Below are 23,189 nucleotides of genomic sequence, written 5' to 3'. Positions count from 1 at the left end.
ATGTACTAAAGGTTTAGCATGTATCAAAGAGCACATGATTGGGGAATTTACTACTATCACATCTCTACTTATTCACTAAGGTCCTTCAACAAAACACTAGATATGCACGGGTTCATACTTATTTGGGGATTTCCCACTATCATGGAATAATTTATCCACTTGGACATTTTATCAAACACTAGGCATGCATAAACTAACTCACAATTTGGGGTTTCCTACTCAACATACTCTAATGGCCCTTATGCTTCACCTAAGCTTTGATCAAACCTATGGGGGACATGCTTTACTTATTCCACCATTTCTACACTCAAATGACACGAACACATCACATAGAAAACAACTTCAAGAGGGTTTATCACAAACATCACATGAATTCCACATACTAGGGTCAAAGCTCATAAATCTTATAAGTAAACAAGAATCAAAACTTAACAACACATGGAACATCAATTTCAACTCACATAAATCATTAACAACTCATAAACATAAAATCTTTGAGTTTTAGAAAAGGTTACTTGAGCTTTTTGGATAAAAGGGACCTAAGAATCAACATCTACATACCTTGGGGAAACTCTTTTCTTAAAGCCTTCGGAAGATTTCTTAATTTCTCTACATCTTTCTTGATTTTTGTTGAAGAAGAAGGAGAGGATTTTGATTTTGGAAACCCTAATTCTTTGTGGAAGAAGAGAAAATAAGGCTAAAATCCCTTAGCTGGGTATTTATAGAGGCTATGGGCAAAGGGAAAAAGACCAAAAAGCCCTTGGAATTAAGCTGAATCAATGCTCTACATGACAAAAAGTAGAAATTAGAGAAATTCTACACGATTAAAAGTATTTCATACTTGGGAAGATATTTCTAAAACTCTTAGACTCGGATTTCCGCTTTACTAAATACGCTCTAAGGCTCAAATTGGAAGAAGATTTTGCGGGGTATTAAGACAAGCTGCGAGTGACCCTCATCTGGCAGTGTCTCCAAAAGAGAATGGTGGGACCCTTATCTGACAGTGTTTATCCACCTCATCAACCCTCATCTGACGGTATTGATGTCTTAACCTATGCTGGCTACATAGTTCTGGAATGCAAGGATTGCTTCTAAGGATCACACCCTCAACTATCAGTGTGTGTACCTCATCCTTGGGTTCACTCGGTGCTAAATCCTACTCCCATCTGAATAGACACTGAATATGATTAACTGAACTAAACTGAATTGAGTTTATTAAGTTTCGTTGACTGATGGAATTCTACTGAGATTACTGAAGTACTAAGCTTTCTAAGATTATTGAGTTTACTGAGTTATCCTCAGTCACATGATTTTGACTGAATTCTACTGAACATGACTTGACTGACGATATCGTGAAAACATGACACTAGCTCTAGGCATACAGTTAAATTATCGGGTACAAGTACCTCCAAGACTCGATAGCATGAAACTGACAAGACCTGACACTTCTTAAACACATGACCAATATTAACAATTCATAATACAATAAGTTGGGAATTTCATGAAGTGCATATAATCAATGCCATAATTCTATATTCTAGCATCATGAGCATTTCAACAACATCTATATTTCACATCAATAGTGTGGGAGTCATTTGAACATAAGGGTAAAAGATGAATCCATCACTTAAGTCATAATTGAACTATATTACATGATTTCTAGTCTTTTAGGCATTTTATCAAACACCTTACATGTACCACTTAGGGTATAGGTATAATCATCAATTAACACCTCATAAACCTCTCAATTCATGGATTTAAACTTATATACTAACGTAATTCCATAAAAACACATTGAGATTCCAACTTGGGAACCATACAACAACAATCACATAAACATAATCAACCCACAACATAATATTCATAATACATGATATAAAACTTAATTCTTGGGCTTCATGCATAAAAGGAATTCATGAATGAACACTATGCATACCTGAGTTAATGAATTTGGAAGGATTGGTGGAGAGTTCTTGTGATTTGACCCTTGAATTTGAGAGCTAGGGTTCTTGTTCTTGAGTAGAGTTGATTTTAATTTGAAATACTAATGCAAAAGTGAGCAAATAATGCACTCTTAGGGTTAAATTCTGAGATTGGGCAGAATTGAAGTCATGGGGAAAGACCAAATGGCCCTTGGGATTTAATATTGTAAAAATAGGAAAATTCCCAATTTTCATCCTTGGCACAATGCGCCACTATCGCTCCTAGCCACTACAACTGGACAATTGAGAATCTGTATAGTGGTGCAACGCGGAGCTATCGCGTTGCCATTTTGTTTGCGACCTGAAAGTTTGGCGCAACGCGGAGACATCGCGGAGATTCACTGGAAAAGGACAATTGTGAATTGGGCCTTTGGCGCGACACACCACTATCATGGAGCAATACTGGAAATTGACAATTTCTATTTAAGTTGGCTCCGCGATGCGCTGATTGCTCAAGTGATACACTGTCTTACTAAAAAGGCTCTAACTCTTTGCCTGGGTGTCAGATTTGGACGAATTTGATATCGATGGAAAGGTTATTCAATTTTTCACAAAAAAAAAAGTAAAAATCTTAAAAATTCCACATGTATAAAAGTATAATCATCTTTTAAAGTAAGTATTTAATATTTTTAGGACACTTTTAAGCTAGGTAGAAGTACGGGGTATTACAGATATCTTATGAATAGGTGATAATTTAATATTATCAATCAGACATGATATAAAGATAATATCAGATTTAGTCTTGGTATAATCCATCTGATTTTATCAATCATGAAATTATTTTATATCACCTTTTATATGATATAAAGTAGTCCAGGAATTAAGATTATAATTTTGTTTTAGACAAAAGAATGTATAATAATATGATGAATTAGTAGGTAATTTGAGAGACTCAAGAAATCTACTCAATTGGTAAAACTTTGATTTGGTTAATTAAATGTTAAATGATTAAATTGTCTGTGATGTAAATTAGATGCAAATATACTTCTTCTCTATCAAATTTTAATTAGGTTAAGTTTGAAAAGAAGTCAAATTTATTTTAGTTTATATATATAAATTAAATTTTGATGTTTAAATGAAATGAATTTCAAATTAAATATAATTTATATTTAAAATTATTCCCCTTATTCCAATTCAAGTATATTATTTTTTCTTTTTAAAAGAATGATTATTTTAATTTTTGCATTTTTTATTAAAATTTTGCATGACATGTTTAACACCATAAAATATAGGCTCAACCTCAACTTCTAAGTAAAGTGTTTCAATCTTAAACTTTTGATCCGAATTTTTAAAAAGCTTTGGTTTACACATATTTTCATTCGTCAATGAGATTGTTAAGTTAATGAGATGAAATTTTTCATCTCCTTAATTATGCGTATCAACCTCGAATTAAAATGTTATAGATTTTACAACTTATTGAGGCGAATGCGTATAATTAAAGACGATGATATGTTTTATGCGGTTAACTTAAGTACCTAATGGATGATGAGAACACACACAAAAAAATTATTAAATTGAACTGAAAGTGTACGACTGCAACACTTATTAAAAGTTTAATTCTCCGATTGAAACAAGACTTATTAAAAGTTTGAGAATCTAAATGGAATACCCTAATAAATTTTAGGGGTTAATTATGTATTAATCTTATTAGTTTAAGATCATAAAATTTCATTTTACATTCCATGCTTAATCCAATTAAAACGCTAAATCGAAATTGAGAAAATATTTTTTCTAGTGAATACTCTTAGGAGTCATTTGATAGGAGGTGTATGGTATGATATCTTAAGAATACGTGATAATTTAATATTATCAATAAAATATGATATAAAGCTAATATCAAATTTAGTCTTGGTATAATCCAACTGATTTTATCAACCATGGAATTATTTTATATCACCTTTCATATGATATAAAATAGTCTAAGAATTAAGGTTATAATTTTGAAATATTTGAATCTACGTACTAAACGACCCTTTAATCTACTTTAATTGAAAGTAGAAAAATAAAATAAAAAGAAACCAAAATGAAACTAAATGTTAATTGTGGGCACTTTAATAAATGGAGTAGCAAGCAGGAGGGCCCATATCTTCAGAATTGTCCAAGGATTTTGATCATGATGTGATTGACATTTGAGTGGTAGACTGGCATGACACATCAGTAATTATATCAAAGTTAGCTAGGTTTTGCATCATTTGACTGATCTCAATGCATAATGTACACCTACTTTAAGCTGAAAAATTTATGTTTGGATGAAAATGCCCTTGGTCGTCTCATGCTCATCTTTCTATATAAAAAATAAATTTCTTGGTTTTTGATCCAAAACCCCAAATTCACTTAGGGCTTGATTTTATCCGAAAGATTGCTTGTTTTTCACACATTTTTGAGGATTTTGATTCCTTGTTCATATATAAACGTTGGGTTGACTTCGAAAATGTATTTTTCATAAGTGAGACCCACTTGAGGTTTTTGGTGTTGTTTTTGGACCCGCAGCACAATAATGCAATATGGGTATTATTAGACTCGTATTTATGAGTAGATTATAATTTTGATAGTGTGATGACATTTTAGGAATTATGAAGTGAAGATGTGTGTGTGGTGCATGAAGTGAGGTTTTGCGATTTGGCCTTGAAGTAGGCTTATGTCTACTTTTCTTCATGGATGATGTGTGATATATGTTGCGTGTGAATATAGATTTTAGACTTGATTATGATTAGGATAACTTTGCCTTTATTGTTGATGTTTGAAGATTAGATAAGGGCTTTGGACCCGTAAAATGAAATTTTTATAACCCTTTTGAATCTTATTGCTTTCCCTCTCTAGTCTAGATTTATTGGATCGTGGTTATGATGTAGACTAATGTTTGGGATAAGGTTTTATCATTTGAAGCATGATTTATATATTTGACCTATTTGGACTAGTGTGGTAATCTTGAAACCGTAATTTGGGTAGAGTTGACTTGAGTACCGTTGTTTCTAGTCGAAGTTGTTTTCTTAGGCTTGAATATGACTTAATTGACATCTAGAATATGAACTATATACCTTGCCATAGTTTTGGGCATAGACTGCCTAATTATGAAAATTGGGGATTAGGAATGGGATCGTCTGGCCCGCTTAGGCCTAAACTAGTGTTAAGTCCAGTGGACTTAGTTGCGGATTTTAGACATAGATGAGGATGGTAAACCTTAGAATAAGGTTACTTCATAACTTGATAACTTGTAATGATGTTCACAGAATGTGGCTTTTGAGTTGTGGTTATGATACTTCTTGTGGAAGTGATATTGGGTATTTATAGATGATATTCCTCATAGATATATTATGTGGCCTATAGAGATGCTATTTCCTCTTAGAGTTGATGATTGGCCTATAGAGATTCTATTTCCTCTTATACTTGATGATTGGCCTATAGAGTTGCTATTTTCTTTAGTCATGATTATTGGACCTATAGAGACGATGTTTCTCTTAGATATGCAAATTGACCTAGAGAGGTGATATTCCTCGTAGTCCTGATGTATGACTTATCTATATAAGGTATGTATAGACAATTATATGTCTATCTATAATATGCCTCTAATATGTTAGATACCTCTTATATGTGAGATAATTAGAGATATGCTACAACTTATAAATATGATTATTGATATGAGTTTCAGATATGTATATAGACCTAAGGCCGTGATTATGATGTTGTGACTTTTCTAGATAAATTAATGGGATAAGGTCCATGTTATCATAATTATTGAATATCCAAGGAGTGTTTATTAGTGTAAAGGATATGATAATAGTTTTTGAATACACATATGTTTGTATACATATCTCTTCAGTATGGGATGAAGGAAGATGTGGTATGTTTGATTAGATACTGGTGATTGCATGCATAGATTTGGTACATTCATGAGTATTATATCGGTAATTAATGTGATTGTAGCTGAAATATGATCTTACAATTATTCTTCCTAATTAACGGTTAAGCTATGTGGTAACTAGTTTTTTATTAAGGGGCTATAGCACTTGATGGCTAGGAATCTAATGTATTAGTTAATGAATTTTGCTTAGTTGAAACATGGTAGCTAGAGATGGTTAATGCATGACTTATGGTGAGGTCGGGGTCTAGCATAGGTGAAGGGTAGTTGGTATTGACGACTAAGTTCGTGATGTCGATTAGTCAATAAATGAGGAGTTGTATATTAATGAGGTTAGATAATAAGAGATGTTGGTAATAAGAGGTGACTAGTTAATAACTTTCAATAACTTCTAAATGATTAACTAATGAATAGTTAAGAAAGGATTAGTTGGTAAACGATGGTTAGTTATGGAATGGTGTCAGTTAATAAAAGATGGTTAGGTGACAAGTTGTAATGTGTTGTCTAGTAATGATTAACGGATATAGGATGATTAGTTGATAATAATGGATGGTAGATAAATGACAGTTTTGGTCTAGTGATGAACCTTGACTAGATGTTAGATGTTGGCTATTAAATAAATAGTAGTCAGTTGCTATCCCGTGAATAAGGATTATGTAAAGGATAATGTTTAGGTTAATAACTAGAGGTTATGTGATGACTAGCGAACTAGTGATTCTATTATAATAAGTGTTGGTTAGCTAATAATGAGTAGTTGGGAAGTATTGACTAGATCAATATTCTATGGTGATATGACTATGTTTATGAGTATTTTAGTGTATATTATTCGATAATGACTATTATGATGATATGTTGATACCCGACAAGGTCAGAGGATACTATTATGATGATATATTGATACCCGACAAGGCCAGAGGATATATTAATGATATTGTTATCCAGCAAGGATGGGGGATACTATTTGTGATGTCTTGATACCCGACAAGGCCGAAAGATAAATTGATACCCAGCAAGGACGGAGGATATATTGATGATATGTTGATACCCGTCAAGGATGGAGGATACTATTAACGATGTGTTGATATCTGGAAAAACCCGGAGGTTGATTACAATGATGATGGTCCTGATGAGGACAATTATGATGGGTTGTGATATTGATTGTGTACTTTGCATTCATTCCTGCATTTGCATCGCCTATCACCAGTATGCACCTATATTTATCAGCCGGTATGGGACGGTTGCACATATATGGGTAAATAATATGCCTTGTGTTGTTGTAAGATGATTGAACCTTCTGAGTCTGGGGCAATGAGGGTACGCATCTACTCGACCAGGTATTTCGTTGTCTAGAGTAGCCGGTTATTTATGATGTTATTGATATTGTTATTATCATTATTGTGGTCATTATTATGGCTAGCCTAGGATAGATTGATCATTGACCCGGTGTCGGGATTGAGGTATGTCTTCAGCCTCTGCTATCTAATGATTGCATTACTATGTACGATTATTTTATGTCTAGCCATATGGATTAGAAATCCTAAGTATGTTAGTATTGAATCCTAATAGTATTATAATGAGGTCTTAAAATGAGAACATAATGATCTAGGTTATGCTTGAGATGACCTCTTGTTTATATGTATTATATATATAGATAGATAGATAGATAGATTTATGAAGCTACGATACTATCGTATATCCCTTCCTTCATTGTTCATATTATTTAGTCGTTCCTTCGCCTTATATATTATTATATATTCTTCTTTCGCTCTTTATTCATTTATTGACCTGGGATATACGGTGTAACATTAGCATATATTGAATGTATCTGGAATAGGATTGTTCACCTTGATACTTCCTTAGTCTTATTATGTTAGACTCTTGGACATGAACAGGATAGCTTTCCCGTATTATTATCATTGACTTATTATATGATTTCTAGACTCTTGGGTGTAGTTTCCATTCTATTTATATGTTGTATATATCTGCTTTATCTTTGGAGCTCAGTTGGCAGTTGCCTACTGGTACTCAGTCTATACTTCTGCATCCTGCAGATCATAGTATGGGTTATCGCTATTGATGTGTGCATCATGCGGAGAAGCCCTAGTTTAGAGACTTAGAGGTGAGCTCCTAACGTTTGGAGTATTACTTATCTCTCTCCAATGTATTAGACTAGTCTCGAAGTTGTATTCAGAGATAAGTGGTATTAGTCTATTTCTCCTTGATATATCACTTTTGTGCTCTTATTATGTTTAAAAGCTCTTGTACTGATACCACCAGCTTTTGGGATTCTTCTGTGTATTGATCTTTATTTTATATATTCCACATTATTTTTCTTATATTACTGAGTAGTCTGTAACTAGCCGTTCTGGACAGTGAGTTGGCTTTCCTACTGGTGGGTTATGGTAGGCACCATTATGACGTGAGAAGCTGGGTCGTGATAGTATCATCATGCCTAGACTTGCAAGCCATATCCTATCATATCATATCATGTCCACAGCCCTTATCATTCAAAAACACGTAAATGACCACCAAAATATTTATCATATCACATGAGAATTTTTATTTCAAAAGAATATGAAAACTTATGCAAAGCACTCTCTCTTCAAGACTTTAACACATGGTGGCCAATTCTTTCATCAATTATATTCAATTTCTTCATTAGGACACAAGATCCTTTTGCATGAGAAATACCCTTTTGAAAACGTACAAAACAACAATGCATAATAGTTAAAGAGGCATTTAAAACTCGAGAAATATAATCATTCATAAGGCAACCCCAAACATTAGTTATATGTAAATCTCATGATCAAAAAGGGAACTTATAATTTAAGCTCTCAAATCCATTTCACAATTCATAACTCGTTAAGACAATAAATTTCATCATGCGAGGGGGGTTTCGTAAATCATGCTCTTAAATGACTTTTTGAAACTCATAACATATGTACACATTACTACAATTCAAATTCATGGACCCCCACCCCCAATTAATTTCATAATTTCACCAAACATGTGTCATGATGCATTCTCTTCAAACGATTTTCAAAATCTATTACATATACATACATATATATAAATATATATGTATCTTTAAAGCTTGTTGAAAACGTAAAATTTATGCCCATGAGGGTTTAGGATAGTCCCACATACCTTGAAATCGAAGAGAACGCTGGAAAAATTGACCCTTGAAGCTTAAAATCAACACTGAGTAGTTTCCCCTATGTTGCTTAAGGAAAGATGTTTAGGGATTATGGGATGATAAAAAACCTTATATTTTTTCAGAAAGGATTGGTGACGATTATGGGATGATAAAAGACCTTATATCCCTTAAAATAAATCAAAACAAAACAAAATTTGATGCCCAAGAGGGGCTCCGCATCGTGCCCCTATCGCGGACCACAAGGTCAGGGTGCGGACCAAAAAACAAAGGTGGAAATTTTCCTCACGACCCAAATGCGGACCCAGGATAGTCTCTTACTAAAACACGCATAACCTTTGACTCCGAACTCGGATTGACGAACGGTTAGTTGCGTTGGAAAGAGGACTCAAAGAGATTTAATTTGATAAATAATGAGCCATATAAATTCTCATATTATAGGAGTAATAGTCACTATAAGTTGACCCAATAAAAATTGTATACCAAAATTCAAAGGATAGGAAAGTGCTCAACTTAACTTTATACCTATGTGATATTTAAGACTTCAATCCATCTCCGAAGATGTTCCCACCCTAAAATCATCACACACTTACTTATAAGTAAAAACCACTTAGTTCGGGTCTATATACGTAGGAACAACAATTCAAACCTTAGCCCAAACAAGCAGGGTATTACAGACCCAAATCGACTCAAACAGACCACGAGACCGTGGTATACCAGTAACAAAATACATATTAATAACTTCCCCCTTCCCCACAGACAACTCAATCTCTTAAGACAAACCTCCAAGTCTCAAGTGATCCACCTTCACTTGTTGACAGATCAAGCACTTAGCTATAAAATTAACCATATCCCGCTTTATGTTATTCCACCAATAAATCTCCTTCAAGTTGTGGTACATCTTCATCGAACTAGAATGAACAGTATAACTTGACTCATGAGTTTTAGTCAAGATCCTCTCTCGTAGCCCATCAACATTGAGAACACACAACCTACCTTGGTATCTCAAGATACCATCATGACTAATCTCAAAAACTATCACTTTCTACTGGGCTATGTCACCCTTAATCCGCATCAAGATAGGATCCAAAACCTGCTTCTCCTTCACCTCAACACCTAGAGATAATTTTTCTACCTCTTGCACCATCATACCACCATCCTTAGAGTCCAAGAGATGAACTCCAAAATTAGCTAAATAGTGAATATATTTCACTAGTTCTCGCTTCTCCTCATCCACATAAGATAAGCTTCCCATAGATAACCTGCTAAGAGCATCAACAACAATGCTAGCTTTACCTGGATGATAATGGAGACTCATTTCACAATCCTTAAGAAACTCAAGCCACCTTCTTTACCTGAGATTCAACTCTTTCTGGGTGAACACATATTTTAAACACTTATAGTCTGAGAAGATGTCAACATGAACCCCATACAAGTAATGACGTCAGATATTTAGAGCAAAAACCATAGCTAACAACCCCAAATCATGCATTAGATAGTTCTTCTCATGCACTTTCAACTGCCTAGAAGAATATGATACTACCTAGACATGTTGCATCAACATATAACCTAGTCCTAAATGGAATGGATCACAATAGACAAAAAACTATCAGTACCCTCGAGCAGGATTAAAACCAAAGTCAAAGTCAACTTATCCTTTTAACTTCTCAAAACTACCCTCACAAGCATCCGACCAGAAGAACTTTGATTTTTTCTGAGTCAACCTAGTCAACGGAGCAGCAATAGAAGAAAAGCTCTCCACAAACCTTCTATAATACCCTGCTAAACCTAAGAAGCTCCGAATATCGATTGAAGTCATGGGTCTAGGCCACTTTTTGATCGCCTTCACTTTTTGTGGATACACCATGATCCCCTGACTAGATATAAAATGATGCAATTAAGTCACAAAACTCAACCAGAACTCGCACTTAGAGAATTTATCATATAATCTCTGCTCTTTAAGGGTCTATAACACTATACAGATATGGTTGGCATAATCTGCCTCACTCTTCGAATATATCAGAATATCATCAATAAACACAATGACAAACAAGTCCAAAAAACTGATGGAAAACCCAGTTCTTAAGATTCAAGAATGCCACCAGGGCACTAGTCAAACCAAAGGACATGACCAGGATTTCATAATGGCCATACCTCATGTGAAAAGAAGTCTTAGGGATACCCACCTCCCTAATATTTAACTAATGGTATCCTGACTGAAGATCGATCTTAGAAAAGTACTTACCTCCCTGAGGCTATTCAAACAAATCGTCAATCCTAGGAAGAGGATGTTTATTTTTCATATTCACCTTATCCAATTGGTAGTAATCTATTCACATTAAAAGGGACCCATTTTTCTTTTGCATGAAGATAGCGGGAGCACCCCACGACAACATACTAGGGCAAATAAAACCCTTATTAAAGAGATATTTCAACTGCTCCTTAAGCTCTTTGAACTTAGTCAGAGCTATTTTATAAGGAGGGGTGGAGATAGAATAGGTATCTGGTAAAAGATCAACCCCAAAATCTATTTCCCTATCAGGAGAAACACCGGGAAGGTCGATGGGAAACACTTCAGGAAATTTATAGACCACAAGGACAAATCTTTCAAAGAAGGACCCTCCGAGTTAGAATCTTTTAGCCAAAAATAGTGATAAAGATACCCCTTGGAAATCAAATTTCTGGGCTCTAAGATAAGATATAAACCTTTCTTTGGGAACTAGGGAGCTACCTTTCCACTTAATCACTGTATTATTCAAGAATTGGAAATTGACCCTATGGATTCAACAATTAAGAGAGGCATAGCACGAGTGCAACCAGTCCATCCCCAGGATCACATCAAAGTTCAACTTATCCAACTCAATCATATGCACTAACATCTTCCTACCATAGATGGATACCTTACAACCCCAATAGACTCTTCTATCCATAATTGAGTTACCCATTGAGGTGGATACAAAAAAAAATCAAAAATACACTCAGGACCAAAACCAAAATGGCAGCCACATAAGGGATCATATACGAAATGGTAGACCCAAGATCAAGCAGACAATATACATCACGAGAGAAAAGTTTTAGCATACCGGTAATAATATCAGGGGATGCCTCAAAGTCTTGATGGGTGGCAAGAGCATAGATATAGTTCCAACCAATGTCGGAGCCAAAAGTAGCACCTTCTGGTAAAAGAGTTGAAGAAGAACCAACCGAGACCTTATTAGCCCCAATAGACACATCACCTGAAGGACAGTTCTAATGAATATGTCCAAGCTGGCCATATTTGAAACACTTATTCCTCCCCTCATCACAAAAGCCATGGTGAAACTATCCATAAAATCTACAAGGAGGATATGATGGAGCTGACTGGGCCCCGCTGGCTTGAGATTGGGCACCTTTTGTGTTAAACTCACGATAATCATAAAAGCAGCGATCACCTAAAGGATTTGAATATGGGGTACTAGCATTCGAATCGAAACTAGAATTTCCCTATGTCTTTCTCTTGCCTCACTGTCTACCATCATTACCACCACTTTGCTAACCTCTACCCTGCTCTGAATACTTGAATTTCTTACTCTACCTTTCTCCTATTTCTACTTGCTTTTTTTTCTCTCCGACCTGTTGTATGTACACCATCAACCTGGAGATGTCCATGTCTTTGTTCAACATAGCAGTCTTGCATTCCAGTACCAAATCATAGGATAACTAAATAGCAAATTTGCTTATTCAAGCTCTCATGGAGGACAACTCCAAAGAATAATGGGACAACTGATGAAACTTCAAGGCATACTCATTCACTGTTATCCTACCTTGACTCTAATTCATAAACTCATTGGCCTTTGTCTCTCTCAACTCTTGAGGAAAGAAGTAATTAAGAAAAGCACTAGAAAAGTCATCCCAAAATGCCAACTCTGCATCATCTTTCCTTGACTGATCCCACTCCTCATACCATTGATATGTCACATCTTTCAGCTGATATGCAGCAAATTCTACACCCTCAGAGTTAGAAGCATGTATCACACAATCTTTTCTATCTCATCAATGAACTCTTAAGAATTTTTCTCAACCTTTGAACCAATGAAGACCAGAGATTTGAGCCTCATGAACTGGATAACTCTAATAGCCTCAAAAAAAGGAGTTACATTACTCTCACATTCAGACCGAAGAGACTGAAAGGCCACAAACTAAGTAAGCAAATAGATCGAGCGATGGAACTCAGTATTAGCCACATCACTCTAAAGAGACAAAGGAGGACTAGTGGAATTTGAGGGAACCCTACGAGATCCATTAAGAACGGAGGCCTTAAACCAGGTCTAAACTCTATAAGTAGGATGAGTTCCATCGATATTATCCTCAAGTGAGACAGAGAAGTTTTACTAAGCATCAGATCTTTGGGGAGGCATGATCTGAAATATGAATAAATAGTATTAGAAGAGATTCAATACCTTAGAATCTATAACCCAAAAATAGATCATAAGAAAGAAAAACATTCCTAAATGTCTCAAAATCTCTTCTTTATAAATATGGCACACTACACACCCTTAAAAGAGATCCTACTTAACATGACTTTGTAGACACCCAATGACACCAATCCTAGGTTTTGATACCATCTTTGTCATAACCAAAACCAGGTTCTGGCCACAATGGGTATCTCAAGTCCACCGAGGACCGGAGACCACTCCCTTTACCTAGCCAAATAAAATATAACATGCCTAATAACAACTAAATTCTAACCATATAACAAGATAGAAAAATAGTGAACTCAAGGACATCTAAGAATATCTACATCATTACACAATCCACAGTAATATCTATAAAGACTCTAAATAAAACTGAAAGCCAATCTATGTCAGGATATATATTCGACTCTGACAATGACAATGATAATATTAATGTGAACTCTTCAATTCTAATTTATGAAAAGTAAATCAATGAACTGATCAAGTCTTGCAGTGTATGGAAGCTCACCACTTCACCATAACTGATCGATAAATCGAGTCAATTCACCTAACACTACACAAAAAAAATAAACTTGCCTTCGTACCCTTCATCACATGGGGATAAAGCATCTGAAGATGGTTAGTGGGGGTAAACACTAGCATGTAACTCAGAGATAGGGAATAAAATAATGCCAAGTAAATTCAATTCAAAACCATGTGAACATCATCATATACATGCATAAATAATATGCCGAGATAGGGAACAAGGATTAGCATGAAGTAAAAATTTATCCTAGACTATGTAGCTCAACTATCATAAATAGGCACCCACGAGCTATATGGGTTCAGCTCTTCCTATTGAAAGGGCCCCAGTAGGTGTTAGCCGCATGAACCAGAGGAATCAAAAAAGACCAGCGAATGCCCCGACCCCATGTCACTACAAGATACAAATCTATATCAATAGAGTGAACTATGTGCATAGGTCATCAAGACCAAACCTCATGTTGGCAAATATGAGTTCCAAGTATAAGTCATCCAAGACCGACACCTTCATAGCTTAGCTACATAACCCCTATTAAGACTGATTTAAAATAAGTTTCACATAATTTATTCATTAACAAAAGAATTTACCGTCAAGACACACCATGGGTATTGTCATATCCTGATACCTGCAAGCTTATCTCTATGCCATAACATCTTATTATCTTGGGGGAATGTCTCGACCCCCTTTGTTTATTAAATTAGACTGGAGGAATCCCTCGACCTTCTTTAGTTTATCAAATCAATTTGAAGGAATGCCTCAACCTCTTTTGTTTATGTTTCAAATCAAAACATGGCCAGTAATGCCTTTAAAATCCATATTCACTATTTAACCATTTATGCAATGCACTAGTATAAGTGAGTGACCCAAACCAAGTGACAATTCCATTATTCAAAACCATTTACACAAGTAGGTTGAGGGAACACAATTATCAAGACCAATTTTAAGTCAACAATAATTTTGGAGAAATCGTGTTTCCATTCAATCCTACAAACTCCCATGCATATAATTGGGTTCAGAACCACTATTTAAAACATAAACAATGCATATGTAAACATGAGACATCACATAAAGAATCATCATTCAAGACCCTCAACCCATATTTAAAAACAACAATTTAAACCACATGGGTAACTATCTAAACACATGCCTTTAGCAAAAATAACCTTTGGGAAAGAGATAAATGCCTGAAAGAATCACAATTATAAAGGGAATTTTCCCTTGGAAGCCTTAGATGATCTAATGCTTTGGAAACCCTAATGCTTGTTAGAGAGACTTGAGAGAGGAGAAAAAGTGTTTGATTTTGTTTTAAGGCTAAAAATAAAGAACCAAGGGTGTTTTATGGTTGTGGTTCTTAAGCGAAGAAAGAGGGAAATGTTCAAAGTTCCCTTAAATGAAAAGTTAGAAAATTTATTGCCATTGACTAGGGGTCACTCTACGACTCATAAGGACACGTTTTGACTCATCACCATGAGTTGTAGTTAAGACAATTTCTTAGGGAACACACATTGTTGGCCCTACGACTTACCTTATACGACTCATCATGTGACCCCATGACTCGTAGGGTCCAAGTCATATCCAAGACAGAACTTTTTGAGCCTTACACTAGTCACTATATGATTGGCACATAACGACTCATATAGAGTCACTACGAATCATTGAGTATATTCATAATCAAGGCAGAAAGTTTGACACATACACTGGTTGGCCTACGATATAAGGCTATACAAATCGTATTAGGACCTTACGACTCGCAAGGAGAGTCGTCATCAAGATAGTGAGATTAAAACTCAAAAATTTTCAAGGACCAAAATCTGGGGCATTACATTCTTGGCTTTGTTCTTTATTCCATCCCTGTGTTTATAGGAGACAATATATTTTCAAGAGGATGTGAAGATTGATGCTTCCAACTGGTTCGTAGAGGAGTGGGTTGACTAATACTGGGACCAATTCCCATTGAGGTATTACCCTTAGGAGACTGATCATTTCTTTCACTAAATAAAGGATCAGGATTTGAAGAAACAACTTATGATGTGTCACCATTCTATTGATCTCCTACATCTTCATGTTCAGCTCCTTATTCTGGACCATAAGATACAACATCATCATCACTCTTATGTAGCTGTTCTGGAACCTTTATAAGGCTTCCTGACTCATCATCATCATCAGGAGAGCTACCCTTGCTGATGTTCCCAGCTTCATTAAATATAATATGAACACTCTCTTTCACACATTGTGTCCTTTTGTTTTAGATCTTGTATGCTTGTTAGTAATTGAATAACCAAAAAATATTCCCTTACCATTTCTTTGATTAAATTTTCCAAGATCTTCCTTGCCATTATTTAGTACAAAATACTTACAACTGAAAGGCTTAAAGTAGCTCGACTTATGCTTTTTGTTGGTCAAAAGCTCATACGGGGGTTTTGTCTAGAATAGATCTTACAACACACCAGTTTGTCACACAGTAAGTTGTATTGATTGCTTCAACCCAGAAATTATGAGCAATACTAACATCTATTAGCATAGTTTTTCCAATATCCATAAAAATTCTATTTTTCCTTTCCACAACACCATTTTGCTGGGGTGTTCTAGGCATTGAAAAATTATGACTGATTCCTAGTTCAGTGAAGAGTTGAAAAATTATGACTGATTCCTAGCATTCTCAAATTTTATACCATGATCAGACCTAATTTCTTCAATATTTTCATCATACTTACCTTTCACTTCTTTGGAAAAAGCCTTAAGCACATGAAATATTTCATCTTTTGACTTCAGAAACAAGGTCCAAGTGAATCTTGAGTAATTATCAATAATAACCAAAATGTAATTCTTTCTACCTCTGCTTGCAAGCTTTATAGGTCCACATAGATCCATGTAGAGAATTTGCAAGGATCTAGATGTACTCACCTTTTTTTTGGCTTGAAAGAAGACTTTGTCTGCTATTCTCTTACATATGTGTAATACCCCAAAAATCCAAACCCATGTTAGAGTCATGTACCAATATCATGAAAAGAATATTATAGTCCCTTGGTAATTTTACGAGTTAGTTTGATATGTATTGAGGCCTCAAATAACTCCTAGCTATTAGACGAATCAAAATAATCCTTACTGATTTAATTTTTGATGAAAATACTGCTTTAGTCAACTTCAAATGATCATATCTTTTGATATATTGAGAATTTTCTAGATCAAGATCCACCAAACTGTAGGAAATTGAATTATCTTTCCAACGATATCAATTTTGCCTAAATCTGATACTCGGGTGAGAAATTATGGCACTTTTAGTGAAAATAGTAGCCCAATGCAATAAGACCGCATCACAGTGATGGCCAAAATCACATTCTTCCTTTTCTAGTGTGTCACCGTGATAAGCACCGCGTCGCACCAAGGGGCATTTTTGCATTTGTTATTTTCCAATGAGGCACCGCGATGATGATGCATTGCGTTAAGGTTCTAATAGAAGTACGACCACGAGGATGGATGTGTGAAAGTGTAATGAATTCGAGGCTTGGAGTGTGCAAGAAAAATTAAAAAGAGGGCCTAAAACACACACCAAAACCCAGCCTACACTACACTCCATGGGCAGCATTTTGAGGCTTTTCTTTAAAGGGTCTTTTGGTCATTTTGTATTCTATTTGTAACCTAGTATAAATAGAACATTATAGGTCATTTTGTCTTAGATAATTCACGATACTGTGAGTGTATAACACTTTGTAACACAAGTCCTATATCCTTGAGGCACAAACTTGAAATTAGGTCAAGAGGAGTGTGGAATCACTCTTGTTGGATTCTTGCTTGGAACGTTAGGTGCTAAAGGAGGTTGAGGTCTCTTTCTTGTATCCACCAAAGAGATAGGTATTTTTTTTAGTGTAGTTTTAAAGGTCCTAGTGTGAAATAAGCTCTTGGTTTCTTAAGATTATACCTTCACTTTGTCTATCTATCTATCCCTTTGTTTCATTATAATCATGTAGCTTGGTATTGTTGTTATTGTAACCGCTTGGTTGTTGTTGTTTCACATTTTTATTGTTCTTCTTGTTAATCATATTATTGTTGGTTAACTTAGTTTGGATTGGCTTAAAATAGGTGTTGAACACCTTGAATATTGTCATTCTTGTATTATATTCTTGAATCTGAGTGTGATCTCCAATCGGTCGTAGGATCGTTGTGATTTCTGGACTATTTTGGGGTGTATTTTATGTCTTCCATTGTTTTCTTGTATCAGGTTCCAGTTCGGGATTGCTATTTTTCCAGTGGTGCAATGCATTAGCACCGCGTCGCACCATTGGATAAAATAAGAATTTTTTTCTAGTGGCTCGATGCGATTACACCATATTGCGCCGGCATGCAAATCGGGATTTCCAGTCCGCAAATTAATTTTCCAGGAACTGTTTGATCAATTCTCAAATCCCCAAATCCATCCAAAACATGTAATTAACACCCTAAAGGGGCATTATGTGCCTCATTACTCACAAATCTTCTTCAAGAAATTAATTAGCTTTCAAGAACAAACCCTAGCCTTTAAGATTCAAGATCAAAAACTCAATAATTCACCATCAAATCTCACAAATTCATAAATCAAGGTATGTTTGGTGTTCATCCTTGGGTTCCTTCCACCCTTAGAGTTCAAGAATCCTTTTGAGAATTTAAATTATGAATTACATTTTTAAATTGAATTGTGTTCATGTATGTGTTGATTTTATGGGTTTTAAATTAAGAAGATGATTAATTTCAAGTATATAAACTAGCATGTGTGTTGATTTATGTACTCCCCATGTAATAACCCATGAATTGTGAGTTGAGTTGTAGTCATGATATCCCCATGTTATTCTTTCTCATGTAGAAGAACCATTCTCCCCAAGTATTTGACAAAATGTCTATGTGAATAAATTGTGCATGATATCCTAATTGTAATGCTTTTAAACTTATGATATGGTTCCATTATTTATGCTATCGAGTGCTTGGGGTATTGTATACCCAAAATTAGTTGCTTACTTAGTTTCTAGTCATAATAGAATGATTCCGTAGTACCCCAAACAGTAGCATTCGATCAGTTACAAAATCAGCGTGAGTTCAGTCAACCTTAAACAACCTAGTGATCAGTGTTGGTTCAGTTGGGAGTGGGATTCAGCATCGAGCTAACCCAGGGATGGGGCCATTCTTGCCAGTATAAGGTTTGACCCTTAGTAGCAGTCCCTGCGTTATAGAACTATGTAGCCAGCATAGTGTAAATTATCTTCCTACTAGACTAGGGTTGAGTAACCATATACATCTCATGAGTCTTCCTGCAGATTAGGGTTGACCCGGCCAGTGTTAGTAACCCATAGCACGATGCTAACACCTTCCAACTAGGTTACAGGTTGGACCCCAAATCAGTCTATAAATGGGGTATGTTAGTAAGATAATAACTCCCACAGTTATAGTATCCAGTATTTAGTATTCAGTACAGAACTCAGTTTAGTTCTATATGATCATGACTTATAGTTATTAGTTATTCAGTTATCAGAAACTCAGTACTTTAGCTTCAAACTAACTCAGACAGATAATATATGCTTAGTATTCCATGTTCAGTAATTACAATAGTCCCAGTTTGCATATCCTCTCATCCAGTTATTTCATGACATTTAGTTATTATTCTCATGCACGGGAACCCATGCATATTAGCCTAACCTCACCTAGCATACCAGTACATTCAAAGTACTGATGAATACTCCCTTTTTGCACTATGATATCTCATATCATAACTTCAGATGCTTGGGTTCCTGGCCGTACTTATCCAAATCGATCAATCAGCCACAGTTACAGTAGTGAGTCCTCATGTATCGAGAATGCAATACTTATTTTGTCTTTGCATTATTTTAGTATTTCAATTATTTCAGATAGCAGTTGTGAGTTAGTTGGGGCCTGTCCCATCAACTCTTTTATTTTAGATATTCAGAGGTTTTCTGTCACGCTTTAAATTCCATTGGGGAGGACAGGCACCCATTTTGGGAGAACCAACTCATAACCATGTACTTTTTATGCATGTAACTATGGCATTCAAAGGTTCTGCTAGTATGGATATGATGCATTGATAAAACAAACCAGGAAAGTAAGTCCAAACCTACATATACAAGACTTGGCCATTAGGGCCACAACATTAAAAGAATACAATACTACCACACTTAACTTCACATTAGTCTGCAAAGTCTCTAAAAGACACATGTACTTAGTTAAGGCCGGGACAAACCCCTTACTTGCTCATAACTACTATACAATACCAAAATATATATAACAGACTCGGAAAGCTCCGAATCAACTTGGAGCTCACCAATAACAGCTGGATGTCCTGTGCTCCTACTTGGGTGGTCTACTAAATGGAGTACCTATACCTACGGCATAAAACATAGTGTCCCCCATGAAGGGTGTCAATACAAAGAGTGTACTTAGTATGTATGTCATGAAATGACTATAAATAAGACAAGATCTCAACAAAATCAGTTATCAATACATAACTATAAAGAAAAGGATAGAATACCAACTTTGCTTGTGCTTATGGGATCATGTACATTACATCCTTTACTTTTCTTTAATATTCTTTACTTTATAATATTATAAGGCATAATACAAATGACCAGCTGATCAGTGGTAAAAGAGGATGACCTATGCTAGGTATTTTAACCCCTAGGATACGTTCCTCATAAGTACACAAATTGAGATCGACCCATGCTAGGCTTTCCTTTCGCCCCTAGGATACCACCCGTAATGTTGGGATCGACCCATGCTAGGTGTTTCTTCCACCCCTGGAATACCACCCAAAATATATATAGAATCACTTCAGATCATTCTTTTCATCTTTAAAGTTGTTATTTTAGTGGTCATGTATTAGATTTGAAACTTTGAACTAGTAGCAAAAGGTTTGAAAATATGCACTAGATGTAGTAGCAATGAGGTAGAATATGACAATAATAGAAATATAACACATAAGGGCTTAACTAACACCGTGGGTCATGTTGACTAAAAGAATAACTCGTAAGGCTTATTTCTAAAAGCACCCATATCATACTAGTATTTAGAAAGGAAAATGGACAGATCTAGTAACAAACACATCTTTAGGTGCTTTAACAACCTAACAAGTTAGAATAAGGTTGTTAACCACCTTGGGGGTTGTACGTTGTAGTTATGTATAACTTGAAAGGAATAACACTTAGGAAGCTTACTTTGTAACAAAGGAGTTGGATTCATGCCAAAGAGTATAGGATCGATGAACCATACATACCTTGTTGCACAACTGATCACACTTTCACTTAACGTCTTCCCTTTTAGATTACTAATTTACAATAGCATAAGACTAGTATCAGTAGCTAATTAACATATTCATGCCATTTAAATTTACTAAAACAGTAACCGGGTAGTAATCCCCAATCAACTAATCCAAGGGTGTTCTCTCAACCTTGTTCTTCTCCAATTACATGCACACGTGATGTAACTTTTTATACTATCCCATTAACAATTTTGTCTTTATTGTACTCTTAAAAAAGTATATCAAGGGATGTGGGCAGTAAACTTATATGACATTCAATTCGGTGGTGTACCATTATACCCTTCTTCTACCTTTCAATAGAAATTATTCACACCTTTCCCCCAACGTCAAACAAGTAGCCCCCAACATAAATACATAAAATAGACCCAAAACAGCCCCAAATATTCCTTAATATGGCAACCAAAAATTGAGCTCACCATCCCTTGAGTTCTTAACAACAATATATGCACAATCCTCAACCAACACACGTATATAGGAAAAGGGAAAAAATGGATAGTAGCCATACCTTAATTTCGGTGGTAATTTATTTAATTAATGTATATCTCTTCAATAGCTTGATCCCTTTACTCACAAACCAAAAGTGAAGAGAAAAATCTCTTAATAATCAAGGATAAAGGGACTGCCAAACTTAAAAAGGGATATCTTATAGTTTAATCATGGAGAACATAATCCTGTAGTATTCATAAGATGTGCTCATGATTTTTTCACTTACCTTTAACTTGGAAGGAAGGTTTCCAAAGAACCCTAGTGGAATTTTAGGGCTGCTGCATAGCTAAGAGAGAACAAGAGAGAAAATCTTGAAAGCTATTTTTTTGGCTAGTTAAATAGCTGCTCTTGGCCGACTTTCTTGTTCATTTTTGGGCCATAATTTATCAAGTAGGTAATGCACCTACTTTCCCATTATATTGGGCCTTTGTGGATTAAAAACTATTTGGGCCTTGGCTGCCCATTCTCCTCCTTTTCTCTTCTTTAATTTGGGCCAAAATTAACTTAAGTAGGTGGTAGTGTATTTGTCCCAATAATATGGTCAAGGGAGCCTTAATAGGTGATGCACCTACTTAGTTTTTAGGTTGGTCAAAAGGTCAAAGTAGGTGATTCACCTACTAGCTTAAAATAAGTCAAGCAAGCACCTCAATATTTTATTCTATTTTAAGATCAAAATGCTTATAGTTAAACTTAAAACTTGGTCACTTCATCCTTTAGATTCAAATACCTACTTAAGGGCCCAAGTTTAGATGCTCTCATCGTAGTACCTTCATCATACCACGTTTCAGTACATGTGGGAATTCCTCCAAACCTATCTTACCGTCACCAATCACATAGGATACCCGAGCCCATTACCTACCCCATAAGTCCATATAAAGTGCCACATAAGTAGAACTAGTACATGTAGAATAGAGGGTGTTACCTCCTACCCCCCTTAGAAACATTCATCCTCGAATGCTAGCATAACTAGCTAGCCTAAATGAATATAAGACTAAGTTTAAACTCATTGTTATCCACATAACACTTGTGTATTTATACTTACCTGTTTATGCCCCAAATCAGCATCCTTGGACCAAGTCTTTAGATTCAAATAAATGAGGGTACTTTGACTTCATTTCTTCTTCGGCTTCCCATGTGATTTCTTCTACTGGCGGGCTCCTCCAAAGCACTTTTACTGAAGCTACTTCTTTATTTCTTAACTTCTTAACTTGCTAATCTAGTATAGCAGTAGGAACTTCTTCATAGGTGAGTTCTTCCATAACCTGCACATCTTTAGTAGGAGTAATATGAGATGGATCTCCTATGCACTTGCGGAGCATTAAGACATGAAACACCAAATGCACCATTGAAAGCTCTTGGGGTAGGTCTAACCCACAGTGTGTTGTTGTAAAGCATTAGTTAAATCATTTTGTTGTTCTAGTGCATTTTTTATGT

This window comes from Capsicum annuum, chromosome 11 (assembly GCF_002878395.1).
Source record: "Capsicum annuum cultivar UCD-10X-F1 chromosome 11, UCD10Xv1.1, whole genome shotgun sequence".
In the NCBI taxonomy this organism is placed as follows: domain Eukaryota; kingdom Viridiplantae; phylum Streptophyta; class Magnoliopsida; order Solanales; family Solanaceae; genus Capsicum; species Capsicum annuum.
The sequence above is the reverse complement of the archived record's forward strand: the minus strand, read 5'-3'. Positions refer to the sequence as shown.